This window comes from Ranitomeya variabilis, chromosome 1 (genome assembly GCF_051348905.1).
Source record: "Ranitomeya variabilis isolate aRanVar5 chromosome 1, aRanVar5.hap1, whole genome shotgun sequence".
Classification (NCBI taxonomy): Eukaryota; Metazoa; Chordata; class Amphibia; order Anura; family Dendrobatidae; genus Ranitomeya; species Ranitomeya variabilis.
In genome coordinates, this window is record NC_135232.1 from 278,918,489 (window position 1) to 278,931,231 (window position 12,743).

Sequence of the window (12,743 nt, forward strand, 5' to 3'; positions counted from 1 at the left end):
TCACATGGCCATATTGATTAAAAAATAAAAAAGTTATGGCTCTGGGAAAGAGGGGTGCGAAAAACGAAAAAGCAAGGCCGAAAAAAAGCTCCGGTCATGAAGGGGTTAAGGTATCCAGCTAGCTCATCTTTATAAACACCAGGCTGTAGTATTACTCCACCTCGATCTTGCTGGCATCTGAGTCAAAGAGTCCATAAAACCTTTGAAAAAAATGTCATCAGATATTTCTTGGCCCCATCTTGATGTTTCAGCTTGTCCAGTCGTGGTTGGATTTCAGTGTCCCCTTCTTTGGACATGCCTGTGAACACTAAAATCTTTGAACTTCTGGGCATTCCAGGGAGGTTACCAAAGCTCCCAGCATAGAGACCCGAACCAATGAGAACATGACAGGGAATATTGGTAATATTAAAATATTTTATTTATTCATTTATTAGTAGCAATAGTGACAAACATTAAAAAGAATACTGTTTAAAAATTATAAAAATACATATATAAATAGATTGCAAAGTATGTGCACAATTAAAGCCGCAAAATCATAAGGCCAGCCAAATCCTCATCATATACTACAAATGGCAATTTATCCCATATGCACACTAGATTTAAATATATATATATAAAAGAACAAAAATCAATATGTGCCAGTGATAAAAATCACAAAAAAATATCAAAAAAAGGTAAAAGATCAGTCTCAAAGAATCATGGTGACAATGTAAAACAATGTATAAAGTGCCAAGTGCAACAAGTTAATTACCACCAAAAGACATCTAGTGCAAAGGAAAACAGCCAAAGAGGCCAAATAATTGAAAAGTGCTATGTGCCAATGCAATGGGAGTGCCAATTACTTACTATAGTAAATCGGGTGAATGATCCCGGGCTGCCAGCGGCTAAATAATGTGCACCCCGATGCGCGTTTCAGACCCGCAGTCCTTCGTCAGGGGGAATGACCCCTGACGAAGGACTGCGGGTCTGAAACGCACGTCGGGGTGCACATTATTTAGCTGCTGGCAGCCCGGGATCATTCACCCGATTTACTATAGTAAGTAATTGGCACTCCCATTGCATTGGCACATAGCACTTTTCAATTATTTGGCCTCTTTGGCTGTTTTCCTTTGCACTAGATGTCTTTTGGTGGTAATTAACTTGTTGCACTTGGCACTTTATATATTGTTTTACATTGTCACCATGATTCTTTGAGACTAATCTTTTACCTTTTTTTGATATTTTTTTGTGATTTTTATCACTGGCACATATTGATTTTTGTTCTTTTATATATATACTAGCTATTGAACCCGTTCTACGCCCGGGTGGCGAGCATTTATATTGGAATATGGTCTCCATCCTGGTATGTGCTGCTCCTATCCTGTCATATGCTGCTCCATCCTGCGCCCCCATCCTGTCATGTGCTGCTCCACCGTGTCATGTGCTGCTCCATCCTGCGCCCCCATCCTGTCATGTGCTGCTCCACCGTGTCATGTGCTGCTCCATCCTGCATCCCCATCCTGTCATGTGCTGCTCCACCGTGTCATGTGCTGCTCCATCCTGCGCCCCCATCCTGTCATGTGCTGCTCCACCGTGTCATGTGCTGCTCCATCCTCATCCCCATCCTGTCATGTGCTCCCATCCTGCGCCCCCATCCTATCACGTGCTGCTCCATCCTGCGCCCCCATCAGTGCGGGCGGCTGTGCTGAGTGCGGGCGGCTGTATGTGGCTGTGCTGAGTGCGGGCGGCTGTATGTGACGTGGCTGTGCTGGGTGCGGGCGGCTGTGCTGGGTGCGGCAGCTGTGGACGGCTGTGCTGGGTGCGGTGGCTGTGCTGGGTGCAGCGGCTGTGCTGGGTGCAGCGGCTGTGCGTGGCTGTAGGCGGCTGTGCGTGGCTGTGGGAGGCTCTGCTGGGTGCGGCGGCTGTGCGTGGCTGTGGGCGGCTGTGCTGGGTGCGGCGGCTGTGCTGGGTGCGGCGGCTGTGCTGGGTGCGGCGGCTGTCCGTGGCTGTGGCAGCTGTGCGTGGCTGTGCTGGGTGCGGCGGCTGTGCTGGGTGCGGCGGATGTGCTGGGTGCGGCGGCTGTGCTGGGTGCGGCGGCTGTGGGTGGCTGTGCTGGGTGCAGCGGTTGTGCGTGGCTGTGGGCGGCTGTGCTGGGTGCGGCGGCTGTGGGCGGCTGTGCGTGGCTGTGCTGGGTGCGGCGGCTGTGCGTGGCTGTGGGCGGCTGTGCGTGGCTGTGGGCGGCTGTGCTGGGTGCGGCGGCTGTGCTGGGTGCGGCGGCTGTCCGTGGCTGTGGGCGGCTGTGCGTGGCTGTGGGAGGCTGTGCGTGTCTGTAGGCGGCTGTGCGTGGCTGTGGCGGCTGTGCTGGGTGCGGCGGATGTGCTGGGTGCGGCGGCTGTGCTGGGTGCGGCGGCTGTGGGTGGCTGTGCTGGGTGCGGCGGCTGTGCGTGGCTGTGGGCTGTGCGTGGCTGTGGGCGGCTGTGCTGGGTGCGGCGGCTGTGGTCGGCTGTGCTGGGTGCGGCGGCTGTGCGTGGCTATGGGTGGATGTACGTGGCTGTGGGCGGCTGTGCTGGGTGCGGCGGCTGTGCGTGGCTGTGCTGGGTGCGGCTGTGCGTGGCTGTGGGCGGCTGTGCGTGGCTGTGGGCGGCTGTGCTGGGTGCGGCGGCTGTGGTCGGCTGTGCTGGGTTCGGCGGCTGTGCGTGGCTATGGGTGGCTGTACGTGGCTGTGGGCGGCTGTGCTGGGTGCGGCGGCTGTGGTCGGCTGTGCTGGGTGCGGCTGTGCGTGGCTGTGGGCGGCTGTGCGTGGCTGTGGGCGGCTGTGCTGGGTGCGGCGGCTGTGGTCGGCTGTGCTGGGTGCGGCGGCTGTGCGTGGCTGTGGGCGGCTGTGCTGGGTGCGGCGGCTGTGCTGGGTGCGGCGGCTGTCCGTGGCTGTGGGCGGCTGTGCGTGGCTGTAGGCGGCTGTGCGTGGCTGTGGCGGCTGTGCATGGCTGTGCTGGGTGCGGCGGATGTGCTGGGTGCGGCGGCTGTGGGTGGCTGTGCTGGGTGCGGCGGCTGTGCGTGGCTGTGGGCTGTGCGTGGTTGTGGGCGGCTGTGCTGGGTGCGGCGGCTGTGGTCGGCTGTGCTGGGTGCGGCGGCTGTGCGTGGCTATGGGTGGCTGTACGTGGCTGTGGGCGGCTGTGCTGGGTGCGGCGGCTGTGCGTGGCTGTGGTCGGCTGTGCTGGGTGCGGCTGTGCGTGGCTGTGGGCGGCTGTGCGTGGCTGTGCTGGGTGCGGCGGCTGTGGTCGGCTGTGCTGGGTGCGGCGGCTGTGCGTGGCTATGGGTGGCTGTGCTGGGTGCGGCGGCTGTGCTGGGTGCGGCGGCTGTCCGTGGCTGTGGGCGGCTGTGCGTGGCTGTAGGCGGCTGTGCGTGGCTGTGGCGGCTGTGCATGGCTGTGCTGGGTGCGGCGGATGTGCTGGGTGCGGCGGCTGTGGGTGGCTGTGCTGGGTGCGGCGGCTGTGCGTGGCTGTGGGCTGTGCGTGGTTGTGGGCGGCTGTGCTGGGTGCGGCGGCTGTGGTCGGCTGTGCTGGGTGCGGCGGCTGTGCGTGGCTATGGGTGGCTGTACGTGGCTGTGGGCGGCTGTGCTGGGTGCGGCGGCTGTGCGTGGCTGTGGTCGGCTGTGCTGGGTGCGGCTGTGCGTGGCTGTGGGCGGCTGTGGTCGGCTGTGCTGGGTGCGGCGGCTGTGCGTGGCTATGGGTGGCTGTGCGTGGCTGTGGGCAGCTGTGCTGGGTGCGGCGGCTGTGCGTTGCTGTGGGCCGCTGTGCGTGGCTGTGCTGGGCGCGGCGGCTGTGCTGGGTGCGGCCATTTTCTTGGTCCTGCTCCCGGAGTCGGCGCCTGCGCAGTCTGCGCTTTCCGGCGCCATTTTCTTGAAGACACTGCAATGTGTCTTCAAGAAAATGGCGCCGGAAAGCGCGGACTGCGCAGGCGCCGATTCCGGGAGCAGGGGGACAGTCACGGCCCGGAAGCGCGTCGGTGGAACGGGTCAGGTAAGTATACTCACCCTCCGCCTCCTGGCTCGTCCCTGCTTGTCCGGTGGAGATCGCGGTGTGCGTTCAGCTCTTACGCATACCGCGATCTCCTGGGAGCGTCGCTCTGTGCGGTCCAGACTGCGCCGGCGCTTGCGCTTGCGCAGTCTATAGAGGCTTCGGACAGAGTGACGCTCCCAGCGTTATATTATAGATATATTTAAATCTAGTGTGCATATGGGATAAATTGCCATTTGTAGTATATGATGAGGATTTGGCTGGCCCTATGATTTTGCGGCTTTAATTGTGCACATACTTTGGAATCTATTTATATATGTATTTTTATAATTTTTAAACAGTATTCTTTTTAATGTTTGTCACTATTGCTACTAATAAATAGTGTTGAGCATTCCGATACCGCAAGTATCGGGTATCGGCCGATACTTGCGGTATCGGAATTCCGATACCGGGATTCCGATACTTGGCGCGTATCGGATACCGGAATCGGAAGTTCCATGATTCAAAATTCAGAAATTCAGCCAATGAGAAAGATTCCAAGTGTGGGCACATCCTGTTTAGCATGGAGGGCATGAAACTACTGGCAAGGCTGTGATTGGCTGCTTAAATGATGTCATGATGCAGTTTAAAAGTCGCTGGCGCCATTTTGCGATCACTCTGCTGTGAATTCAGTTAGTGACAGGACGCTGTTTGCTGACTGAGGGACAGTTTAGAGATAGCGATTTGCTTCTTTGTGCTTTCCAAAGGCTAATTTAGCAACCGCTGTGTTCACCTACTAATCACCTTCCTTTTGCCTTGTAGCGCTGTTTTCACAGCGATCTGCAAGGTCTCTCTGTGTGTGTGTGTGAGTGCAGCCCACTCTCTAGTCTGAGTGCAGCCACATAGGCCATCCATAGCTGGTTGTATTCAGTTCAGGGAGGGTGGTTCATTGCCTCATACTGTCCTTTTTTCTTTTTTTTTTTGAAGTAGTGCAGGCTGCTGCACATTTTTTCCAAAAATTCCTATTAGTGTCTTTCCACCCGTCTCCAGCTAATTTGTGGAAAAACACTACATAGGATAAAGTAGAGGAGGGTTTTTGGGCCTTGCAGCGCCGTTTACGGCTGTCTGCACGGTCTCCGTGTGACTGCAGCTCGCCCTGTAGTCTGTGAGCAGCCGTAGCTTGGTTGTCTCCAGCTCAGGGTTGTTCACTGCGTCATACCGCCAAATCAATTTTCATTTTGTTTTCAAGTAGTGTAGTCTGCTGCTAATTAATTTAAAAAAATCCTATTAGTGTCTTTCCACCCGTCTCCAGCTAATTTGTGGAAAAACACTACATAGGATAAAGTAGAGGAGGGTTTTTGGGCCTTGCAGCGCCGTTTACGGCTGTCTGCACGGTCTCCGTGTGACTGCAGCTCGCCCTGTAGTCTGTGAGCAGCCGTAGCTTGGTTGTCTCCAGCTCAGGGTTGTTCACTGCGTCATACCGCCAAATCAATTTTCATTTTGTTTTCAAGTAGTGTAGTCTGCTGCTAATTAATTTTAAAAAATCCTATTAGTGTCTTTCCACCTGTCTCCAGCTAATTTGTGGAAAAACACTACATAGGATAAAGTAGAGGAGGGTTTTTGGGCCTTGCAGCGCCGTTTACGTCTGTCTGCACGGTCTCCGTGTGACTGCAGCTCTATCCGTTGTCAGTTCAGCCCCAAAAAAATAAATAAATAATAAAGTTCACCAAACACACCAGTTACACCACTTTACATTTGTGTAGGCCACATTAGCTCATATTCAAGTCTAGTCCACACTTTAGAAAATTAGTGTGTCTTATACCTGTTAGGAGGAGTTGCTCAGGAATAAGCACACAAAGCCGTTAGTACTTTTCTGCTTATCTTTATCAGTCAACCAAGATGAAGAAGGCAGTGAGTAAAACACGTGGGCGTGGGCGTGGGCGCGGAGCAGGGAGGGGACGTGGGGATTCTGTGCCTGCTGCGGGCACCGGTGAGTCATCAGCACCCACTTTCACAAGGGAACAGTCGTTCATGCGCAGCTTTGTCGCCGAGCGCCGTACACCGCTGCTGCGTCAAGACCAAATTGAAGCCGTTGTGGGATGGATGGCAGCTAATGCATCAACTTCCATTAGTGCCACATCCTCTCAGACACAGAGCACTGGAGAGCAGCCATCTGTCTCTTCACCACCTGCAAAATTGCCCAGGCAGACAGAGATCCCAGGACAGGAGCAGTCTCTACTTCTGTTCTCTGAATCATCTCTTGGCTTGGAAACAGGGGGCCAGCCAAGCAGCATTGGAGAAATGGAAGAAGAGGCAGGGTGCAGTGATGCCCAACCGCTTTTTCTGTCTTCCTCTGAAGAGGCGGGTGGGCCAGTGGCTCCGGTCACCACCTCGCAGGCCGCATCAGCTGATGATGACACTCAGGTGCCACTTACTGGTGCGTGCTCTGCTGCTGAGACTACCCAGGAGGAGCAGTTGGGGGCAGAGGGTAGTGTAGATGATGAGGTCCTTGACCCATCTTGGCGTCAGGGACAGGAAGGTGGTGGGAGCAGCTCTGAGGAAGAGATTCCCCGTACGGCCCAAAGAGGGAGAGGGAGGGGGAAGACTGCGGATCCTGCAGCCTCCGCTTTGGCACCCGTAAGGAGCATGTCTCTTCCAAAAGTCAAAAGGGGGGCTCCCAAGACTTGCAGTGCCTGGTCCTTTTTTGACACAGTTGCAGATGACATTTGCTATGTCAGATGCAAGGTGTGTCATCAAAAAATCAAAAGAGGTCAAAAAGTCGCCAACCTCAATACCTCCAACATGTGGAAACATGTGCGCAACAGGCACCCGGCGGAGTTAGACAAACACACTGAAGAGCTAGGCCAACCAACAGCGGCAGCTACCACCTCTTCAGCTCGTGTTGCCTCTTCCTCTAGCTCACACGCAGCTGGTTCGGCTTCCTCCCAGGATCGCCGTGGAAGAACCTCTGGCCCTGTTGTCCAGAGACCCGCTGTCATTCCACCCGCAGCACCACTTTCCCAGTCAACCACACACTCCCAGCCCAGTCTACAGCCATCGGTAGTACAGGCATGGGAGAAAAGGCGGCCTTTCTCGTCAAACCACCCACGAGCACAGGCTCTGACTGCAGGCATTGCCAAACTTCTGTCACTGGAAATGCTGTCATTCAGGCTGGTGGAGACTGACAGCTTCCGTGACTTGATGTCATTGGCAGTCCCACAGTACAGTGTGCCCAGCCGCTTTTACTTCAGCAGGCAAGCCATCCCTGCCCTGCACAAGCATGTTGAGGGACACATAAAACACGCGCTACTGAACGCCGTCAGTAGCAAGGTCCACCTCACCACCGATGCGTGGACCAGTCAACATGGACAGGGGCGATACCTTTCCCTCACTGCCCATTGGGTTAATGTAGTTGAGCCGGGTACAGACCGTGCGAGTGGCGCAGGACGTGTCCTGCCCACTCCAAGGATTGCAGGAATCCATTCTGTACGCATTGACTCCTCCTCTTACACCAGTTCCTCAGAATCATCGCTGCAGGAGCCGTCACAGTCCACCTCCACATGGACCCGTGATGAACGTGTACCTGTTACGACCGACATGAGCACAGCCGTGGCCAAACGTCAACAGGCCGTCTTGAAATTAATTTTTTTGGGGAATCGTAGCCACACAGCGCAGGAGCTCTGGAATGCCATCAAGCAGGAGAGCGATGTGTGGTTTGAGCCAGCGAATCTCCAGCCAGGCATGGTAGTGTGTGATAATGGCCGAAATCTGGTGGCAGCCCTGGGCCTCGGCAACCTCACTCACATCCCATGTCTGGCACATGTGCTCAATTTGGTCGTGCAGAGTTTTTTGAGGGACTATCCGGATCTTGATGCACTGCTGCACAAGGTCCGCCTAGAGTGTGCTCACTTGCGGCGTTCCAGCACGGCAAAAGCGCGCATTGCGGCTCTGCAGCGCCGACACCGCCTGCCAGAACATCGCATCATATGTGACCTACCTACCAGGTGGAATTCCACGTTACATATGTTGGAGCGGTTGTGTGAGCAGCAGCAAGCTGTAATGGAGTACCAGCTGTATCAGGCGCAAAAAAGTCGCAGTCAGCGCCGTACAGACTTCACAACCACAGAGTGGGCCACTATGAAGGATGTCTGCCAGGTTTTGCGTCCCTTTGATTATTCCACGCGGATGGCGAGTGCAGATGATGCACTAGTCAGCATGACTGTCCCCCTTATCTGCCTGCTTGAAAAATCACTGCAAGCGCTAAGGGATGATGTTGTGGAAGAGGTGGAGGATGAGGATTCACCACTTCCATCATCTTCTGGACAGTCAGCGCCACGTGGTTCCTCACAAACGCGTAGGCAGGGGACAGTTTGTGAGGAGGATGAGGAGGAGTCAATGGAGGAGGAAGACATCCGTCCAGAGGAGGGAGTTCCCGAATTGTCCAGTACTCAGTGTGTACAGCGAGGGTGGGGTGATGACGAGCGGGCAGAGATCACGCCTCCAGCTGGGGACAGCGTTTCTTGGGCAGTTGGCAGTCTGCAGCACATGGTGGATTACATGCTGCAGTGCCTGAGAAACGACCGCCGCATCGACCACATTCTCAACATGTCTGATTATTGGGTGTTCACCCTCCTCGATCCTCGCTACCGGGACAACGTAGAAAGCCTCATCACACCGTTGAACCGGGAGCGAAAAATGCGGGAGTACCAAGACACACTGGTCAGTTCCATCATCTTCTCCATTCCAACTGAGAGAAGTGCTGCTACTGCATTCCAAAGCAGCTCAGTGCGTCCAGGCAGTGGTGGAGGCTCTGCACAAAGAGGGAGCAGAAGCAGTGCCTCTGCCCAAGGCAAGACCAGTATGGCCCAACTGTGGCACAGTTTTGTGTGCCCCCCACAAAAGTCTACACCATCACAGACGGCTCCAGTCAGCAGGAGGCAACGGTTCCGTCAGATGGTGACAGACTACATGTCTTGCCCTCTTGCTGTACTCCCAGACGGCTCTTCCCCTTTCAAGTTTTGGGTCTCAAAGCTGGATACATGGCCAGAGCTAAGCCAGTATGCATTGGAGGTGCTGTCTTGCCCTGCGGCCAGTGTATTATCGGAACGTGTCTTTAGTGCTGCAGGTGGTGTACTAACTGACCGTCGCATGCGACTATCCTCCGATAACGTTGACCGGCTTACTTTCCTGAAAATGTACAAGGCCTGGATCTCGCAGGAATTTGCCACTCCTCCTCCTGATTAAATAATTAGGTCACTGTGTACGTTATCCAGGTCTCCTGTTGTGTTCATCTTTCTACCACCTGAACTTAAATTCCTGGGCTCCAACACCGCCAGTTGAGGCTCAGACGTGCCGTCTGCACAGTCAAAACATACGACCCAGTGTTATTGGGTTTCAGTAACGTCAGCTGATCCCCAGCTGTGTAGCCGGCAATGTGTCATGCGACCGCCACGCTGACACAACAACTGAAATGTAAGGGAATCTGTCCCCCCCCCCCCCAAGGCGTTTGTTACTGAAAGAGCCACCTTGTGCAGCAGTAATGCTGCACAAGGAAAAAGGTAGCTATTTTGGTTTTGCTCCTTGCACACGCAAAACTTAACACTTATAAAATGTGTCCACTGATACCGTAAAACCGTCCCGGAGGTGGGACTTTCCTTCGTAATATGACGCAGCACAGCCGTCATTCCTACCCCCCCGGCGCCGCGCCCCGGCTCCTCAGCGTTGTTTGATTCCGTCCCGGAGCCTGCGCTGTTATGTTATCCCGTGGCCAGGCACACTTAGCGCTGCCCGTCTTCTGGCATCATTTGGTGTCAGGCTGGCTGCGCCTGTGCGGCCACGCTGGCCGAGAGCCCGCCTCGCAGTGTCTTCTGATTTAATCCCACTGGGGGCCTGGGATCTATGGACATGCGCAGTGCATATCTGAACCTCCACCTCTCACTCATCTCCCTATGGCTTCTTCAGACTGTTCGGTGTCAGCTGGTCCCTAATAGCATGCCACGGCCGTGACACCGCACAGTCTGGAAAAGAAGCCGTAGGGAGGGGAGTGAGAGGCGAGGATATGCACTGCGGATGGCCATGGATCCCAGGCCCCCAGTGGGATTACATCAGAAGACACTGCGAGGCGGGCTCTCGGACAGCGCGGCCGCACAGGCGCAGCCAGCCTGACACCAAATGATGTCAGAAGATGGGCAGCGCTAAGTGTGCCTGGCCACGGGATAACATAACAGCGCAGGCTCCGGGACGGAATCAAACAACGCTGAGGAGCCGGGGCACGGCGGCGTGGGGGTAGTAATGATGGCTGTGCTGCGTCATATTACGAAGGAAAGTCCCACCTCCGGGACGGTTTCACGGCTTCAGGGGACACATTTTATAAGTGTTTAGTTCTGTGTTTGCAAGGAGCATGATGAAAAGAGCCACCTTTTCCTTTTGCATCTTTTGTGCTGCACAAGCTGGCTCTTTCAGCTACAAACGCCTTGGGGGGGGGTTAAAGGTTCCCTTTCGACTTTCTCAGGCTTCGGCCTACATTGTGTTCCTCTGCTTTTCCACCTGCCCCTGGGCTCCAACACCGCTAGTTGCCGTCCAGAAGTGCTGTACGCACAGTCAACAGTCCCTCCTCTGTTATTGGGGTTCAGTAACGTCAGCTGTTCCCCTGCTGTGTGTGTGGCAATCCCTCCTACCTCCTCCAACCTCCTCCAACCTCCTCCTCCTCCACCTGTCCCTGGGCTCCAACACCGCCAGTTGCCGTCCAGAAGTGCTGTACGCACAGTCAACAGTCCCTCCTCTGTTATTGGGGTTCAGTAACGTCAGCTGTTCCCCTGCTGTGTGTGTGGCAATCCCTCCTACCTCCTCCAACCTCCTCCTCCTCCACCTGTCCCTGGGCTCCAACACCGCCAGTTGCCGTCCAGAAGTGCTGTACGCACAGTCAACAGTCCCTCCTCTGTTATTGGGGTTCAGTAACGTCAGCTGTTCCCCTGCTGTGTGTGTGGCAATCCCTCCTACCTCCTCCAACCTCCTCCAACCTCCTCCTCCTCCACCTGTCCCTGGGCTCCAACACCGCCAGTTGCCGTCCAGAAGTGCTGTACGCACAGTCAACAGTCCCTCCTCTGTTATTGGGGTTCAGTAACGTCAGCTGTTCCCCTGCTGTGTGTGTGGCAATCCCTCCTACCTCCTCCAACCTCCTCCAACCTCCTCCTCCTCCACCTGTCCCTGGGCTCCAACACCGCCAGTTGCCGTCCAGAAGTGCTGTACGCACAGTCAACAGTCCCTCCTCTGTTATTGGGGTTCAGTAACGTCAGCTGTTCCCCTGCTGTGTGTGTGGCAATCCCTCCTACCTCCTCCAACCTCCTCCAACCTCCTCCTCCTCCACCTGTCCCTGGGCTCCAACACCGCCAGTTGCCGTCCAGAAGTGCTGTACGCACAGTCAACAGTCCCTCCTCTGTTATTGGGGTTCAGTAACGTCAGCTGTTCCCCTGCTGTGTGTGTGGCAATCCCTCCTACCTCCTCCAACCTCCTCCTCCTCCACCTGTCCCTGGGCTCCAACACCGCCAGTTGCCGTCCAGAAGTGCTGTACGCACAGTCAACAGTCCCTCCTCTGTTATTGGGGTTCAGTAACGTCAGCTGTTCCCCTGCTGTGTGTGTGGCAATCCCTCCTACCTCCTCCAACCTCCTCCAACCTCCTCCTCCTCCACCTGTCCCTGGGCTCCAACACCGCCAGTTGCCGTCCAGAAGTGCTGTACGCACAGTCAACAGTCCCTCCTCTGTTATTGGGGTTCAGTAACGTCAGCTGTTCCCCTGCTGTGTGTGTGGCAATCCCTCCTACCTCCTCCAACCTCCTCCTCCTCCACCTGTCCCTGGGCTCCAACACCGCCAGTTGCCGTCCAGAAGTGCTGTACGCACAGTCAACAGTCCCTCCTCTGTTATTGGGGTTCAGTAACGTCAGCTGTTCCCCTGCTGTGTGTGTGGCAATCCCTCCTACCTCCTCCAACCTCCTCCAACCTCCTCCTCCTCCACCTGTCCCTGGGCTCCAACACCGCCAGTTGCCGTCCAGAAGTGCTGTACGCACAGTCAACAGTCCCTCCTCTGTTATTGGGGTTCAGTAACGTCAGCTGTTCCCCTGCTGTGTGTGTGGCAATCCCTCCTACCTCCTCCAACCTCCTCCAACCTCCTCCTCCTCCACCTGTCCCTGGGCTCCAACACCACCAGTTGCCGTCCAGAAGTGCTGTACGCACAGTCAACAGTCCCTCCTCTGTTATTGGGGTTCAGTAACGTCAGCTGTTCCCCTGCTGTGTGTGTGGCAATCCCTCCTACCTCCTCCAACCTCCTCCAACCTCCTCCTCCTCCACCTGTCCCTGGGCTCCAACACCGCCAGTTGCCGTCCAGAAGTGCTGTACGCACAGTCAACAGTCCCTCCTCTGTTATTGGGGTTCAGTAACGTCAGCTGTTCCCCTGCTGTGTGTGTGGCAATCCCTCCTACCTCCTCCAACCTCCTCCAACCTCCTCCTCCTCCACCTGTCCCTGGGCTCCAACACCGCCAGTTGCCGTCCAGAAGTGCTGTACGCACAGTCAACAGTCCCTCCTCTGTTATTGGGGTTCAGTAACGTCAGCTGTTCCCCTGCTGTGTGTGTGGCAATCCCTCCTACCTCCTCCAACCTCCTCCAACCTCCTCCTCCTCCACCTGTCCCTGGGCTCCAACACCGCCAGTTGCCGTCCAGAAGTGCTGTACGCACAGTCAACAGTCCCTCCTCTGTTATTGGGGTTCAGTAACGTCAG